Here is a 5,000-nt window from a genome sequence, read left to right as displayed (position 1 = left end):
AACCATGGAATCGGAGCGCCGCCTGTCATGAGCCAAAAGTGCATCCTAACGTGACAAATCGGATGATGCCGCAGGCATCCAATTACGATAATCACTATCAACGAACCTGCCGCCCCCCCCCCAATACACCTTTCCCTACAACAATGTGTACCTGAACCTAAGCTATATTGTACCTTAACCTAACCTATATTGTACCTTAACCTAACCTATATCGTACCTTAACCTAACCTATATCGTACCTTAACCTAACCTATATCGTACCTTAACCTAACCTATATCGTACCTTAACCTAACCTATATCGTACCTTAACCTAACCTACGTTGTGCCTTAACCTAACCTACGTTGTGCCTTAACCTAACCTACGTTGTGCCTTAACCTAACCTACGTTGTGCCTTAACCTAACCTACGTTGTGCCTTAACCTAACCTACGTTGTGCCTTAACCTAACCTACGTTGTGCCTTAACCTAACCTACGTTGTGCCTTAACCTAACCTACGTTGTGCCTTAACCTAACCTACGTTGTGCCTTAACCTAACCTACGTTGTGCCTTAACCTAACCTACGTTGTGCCTTAACCTAACCTACGTTGTGCCTTAACCTAACCTACGTTGTGCCTTAACCTAACCTACGTTGTGCCTTAACCTAACCTACGTTGTGCCTTAACCTAACCCACGTTGTGCCTTAACCTAACCTACGTTGTGCCTTAACCTAACCTACGTTGTGCCTTAACCTAACCTACGTTGTGCCTTAACCTAACCTACGTTGTGCCGTAACGTAACCCACGTTGTGCCGTAACGTAACCCACGTTGTGCCGTAACGTAACCCACGTTGTGCCGTAACGTAACCCACGTTGTGCCGTAACGTAACCCACGTTGTGCCGTAACGTAACCCACGTTGTGCCGTAACGTAACCCACGTTGTGCCGTAACGTAACCCATGTTGTGCCGTAACGTAACCCATGTTGTGCCTTAACGTAACCCATGTTGTGCCTTAACGTAACCCATGTTGTGCCGTAACGTAACCCATGTTGTGCCGTAACGTAACCCATGTTGTGCCGTAACGTAACCCATGTTGTGCCGTAACGTAACCCATGTTGTGCCGTAACGTAACCCATGTTGTGCCGTAACGTAACCCATGTTGTGCCGTAACGTAACCCATGTTGTGCCGTAACGTAACCCATGTTGTGCCGTAACGTAACCCATGTTGTGCCGTAACGTAACCCATGTTGTGCCGTAACGTAACCCATGTTGTGCCGTAACGTAACCCATGTTGTGCCGTAACGTAACCCATGTTGTGCCGTAACGTAACCCATGTTGTGCCTTAACCTAACCCATGTTGTGCCTTAACCTAACCCATGTTGTGCCTTAACCTAACCCATGTTGTGCCTTAACCTAACCCATGTTGTGCCTTAACGTAACCCATGTTGTGCCTTAACCTAACCCATGTTGTGCCTTAACGTAACCCAAGTTGTGCCTTAACGTAACCCATGTTGTGCCTTAACCTAACCCATGTTGTGCCTTAACGTAACCCATGTTGTGCCTTAACCTAACCCATGTTGTGCCTTAACCTAACCCATGTTGTGCCTTAACCTAACCCATGTTGTGCCTTAACCTAACCCATGTTGTGCCTTAACCTAACCTATAATGTGCCTTAACCTAACCTATAATGTGCCTTAACCTAACCTATAATGTGCCTTAACCTAACCTATAATGTGCCTTAACCTAAACTATATTGCGCCTTAACCTGACGCACGTTGTCGCTGAACCTGCTCTGTAATTGTTATGCAACCCGTTAAAGTAGTGTAGTGTTGCCTAACCGCAACCCTCGCAATATAGTTCGCTACTCGCACTGCCCGGTCCCCTGTGTATCGCGTCATGTTAAACACCTTGCAGGTGTTGCTGACTTTCCACATGCTCATGCTATACACTGTAATGTGGATAGCAGCAGGACGTACATGCCCCCTCCCCTTCCCCCCTGCCTTCGCAAGCTGGTCGGTGAGAAGTTTGCATGTTCAACGCCCTTCGCATGCCGACGTACTCAGCCTACGTTGTGGTACGGCCTGTCACCTGTCCGCCGATGTACGCAAAACCCACAAACTGTACTGCACATTGGTCCGTATGTACTGAATGATACATCGTGGCACATGTGACCGTATGACGACTGCGCCTAGCAACGGCGGACCATACAGTCCAAATATTGTGCACGCAGCTACGTGTCGTCTCCCTATAAGAGCTGGATTGCAGTGTGGTACGCCATACAGACGTGTGGGAGGAACGGACGCCCTGGATGGCGATCAGCATGAGCAGTCTGTTGATGTAGTGGAGCGTGTATTCGGACGTAGTCGTCTCTTCTCACACACCGTGATAGCATGTTGCACCGTGTTCCACATCTGCGACATGCTGCAGAGGCCGGCTGACAGTCGTTCGCGCAATGGACACCGCATACGTACGGGGTCGACCTTCCACGTGTTCTCTAGGCGTGCACATGTTGTTGCGTCTATGTGGGCAGACGTAGTGTGTTGTGACACCTGACACAGGCATGCAATACTCGTTGCAAATGGCGATGGACGTGTACGTTTGCTGGTGACGTTACGCAAATGAACAACTGGTAACCCGTTGTGGTGCGGTTGTTCTCGCTAGAGGTGAATCAGTGTTGGCGACGATCGGTCGAGCTATTAACCGGTTGTTTCAGGGATACCCACCATGCCCACGAACGTGAAAGGGGACCCACCATGCCCACGAACGTGAAAGGGGATCTGGGTGTGAGGCGATACGCGGCGGTGGCTGGGTGGGACCGTCCCCGGCCGGTGAGGGGGGGCCGCCCGGCGTGCTGGCAGCGCGGTGCGTGGGCGCACGCGCTACAGCCGGCTGGTGGGGGCGGCCAGTGGCAGGCGCGCCGGCCGACGGACGCGGCAGGCGGCGCAGCTGCGCGCCGGCGCCCCCTGCTCGCGGCGCCTTGCGGCCAAAGTAGGTCCTCGCGGGCCCGGTGCGAAGCGCGGTGGCCATCTGCAGTGTGCTGGTCCGATTGAGGACTTTGTGCGCTGAGGATGCGCCGCCGCCCGGCGCTCGGCGCCGCGACGCCGTCTGCTGCTCGGTCGCCCCAGCGGTTCTCGCAGGTGGTTTGTATCGCAGCTGTGCGGACGTGTTGGCGCGTGCGCTGTGCTGGGAGAGTTCGCTTCGGCACCCAAGTGGGGCTTTTGTCCTTCTGTGGCGCCGGCGTTGGAGCTGCCGGTCACCGTAGGTGGCGCGTGTTGTCTCCCGCCGGCAATGCCACGACAGCACGCTCCCGGGCCTCTGTCGGCAGCGGCAAGCTCAGTTGGGAGCACGGGTGGTCGCACCTAAAGCGTCTACTTGCCTAACTCCGGGCGATTGCGCCTCTCTCGAACCCGACCAAGTACTTAGGACGGCGCTGCGCGCCGCCGGGACCTGAGAGGGTTTCGAGGTGTGTTGTGCAGGGGAGCTCAGCCTCCTCCTGTTTGCAGAATAATTGAGCGGACGCTTGCGTGTTCGCGCGGGCCCCCGGGACACACTCCCGGGCGGCCGGCTGCTCAGCTCTAGTTGACGCAGCTCCCTGGTTGATCCTGCCAGTAGTCATATGCTTGTCTCAAAGATTAAGCCATGCATGTCTCAGTACAAGCCGCATTAAGGTGAAACCGCGAATGGCTCATTAAATCAGTTATGGTTCCTTAGATCGTACCCACGTTACTTGGATAACTGTGGTAATTCTAGAGCTAATACATGCAAACAGAGTCCCGACCAGAGATGGAAGGGACGCTTTTATTAGATCAAAACCAATCGGTCGGCTCGTCCGGTCCGTTTGCCTTGGTGACTCTGAATAACTTTGGGCTGATCGCACGGTCCTCGTACCGGCGACGCATCTTTCAAATGTCTGCCTTATCAACTGTCGATGGTAGGTTCTGCGCCTACCATGGTTGTAACGGGTAACGGGGAATCAGGGTTCGATTCCGGAGAGGGAGCCTGAGAAACGGCTACCACATCCAAGGAAGGCAGCAGGCGCGCAAATTACCCACTCCCGGCACGGGGAGGTAGTGACGAAAAATAACGATACGGGACTCATCCGAGGCCCCGTAATCGGAATGAGTACACTTTAAATCCTTTAACGAGTATCTATTGGAGGGCAAGTCTGGTGCCAGCAGCCGCGGTAATTCCAGCTCCAATAGCGTATATTAAAGTTGTTGCGGTTAAAAAGCTCGTAGTTGGATTTGTGTCCCACGCTGTTGGTTCACCGCCCGTCGGTGTTTAACTGGCATGTATCGTGGGACGTCCTGCCGGTGGGGCGAGCCGAAGGCGTGCGACCGCCTCGTGCGTGCTCGTGCGTCCCGAGGCGGACCCCGTTGAAATCCTACCAGGGTGCTCTTTATTGAGTGTCTCGGTGGGCCGGCACGTTTACTTTGAACAAATTAGAGTGCTTAAAGCAGGCAAGCCCGCCTGAATACTGTGTGCATGGAATAATGGAATAGGACCTCGGTTCTATTTTGTTGGTTTTCGGAACCCGAGGTAATGATTAATAGGGACAGGCGGGGGCATTCGTATTGCGACGTTAGAGGTGAAATTCTTGGATCGTCGCAAGACGAACAGAAGCGAAAGCATTTGCCAAGTATGTTTTCATTAATCAAGAACGAAAGTTAGAGGTTCGAAGGCGATCAGATACCGCCCTAGTTCTAACCATAAACGATGCCAGCCAGCGATCCGCCGCAGTTCCTCCGATGACTCGGCGGGCAGCCTCCGGGAAACCAAAGCTTTTGGGTTCCGGGGGAAGTATGGTTGCAAAGCTGAAACTTAAAGGAATTGACGGAAGGGCACCACCAGGAGTGGAGCCTGCGGCTTAATTTGACTCAACACGGGAAACCTCACCAGGCCCGGACACCGGAAGGATTGACAGATTGATAGCTCTTTCTTGATTCGGTGGGTGGTGGTGCATGGCCGTTCTTAGTTGGTGGAGCGATTTGTCTGGTTAATTCCGATAACGAACGAGACTCTAG

At 53.1% G+C, this 5,000-nt stretch overlaps 1 non-coding gene across 1 annotated transcript in view; it reads left to right on the top strand.

The window, feature by feature from the left end:
- Window positions 1-3,565: 3,565 nt before the first annotated feature.
- The window catches only part of LOC126476855 (small subunit ribosomal RNA), a 1,909-nt gene continuing 474 nt past the window's right edge, over window positions 3,566-5,000 (top strand). Inside the window, exon 1 of the ribosomal RNA XR_007587291.1 lies at window positions 3,566-5,000. This exon is cut by the window's right edge and continues 474 nt beyond it. This is a non-coding gene — a ribosomal RNA (small subunit ribosomal RNA).

The sequence above is a fragment of the Schistocerca serialis genome, chromosome 4 (genome assembly GCF_023864345.2).
Source record: "Schistocerca serialis cubense isolate TAMUIC-IGC-003099 chromosome 4, iqSchSeri2.2, whole genome shotgun sequence".
Classification (NCBI taxonomy): domain Eukaryota; kingdom Metazoa; phylum Arthropoda; class Insecta; order Orthoptera; family Acrididae; genus Schistocerca; species Schistocerca serialis.
This window is presented reverse-complemented; position numbering and strand designations above follow the sequence as displayed.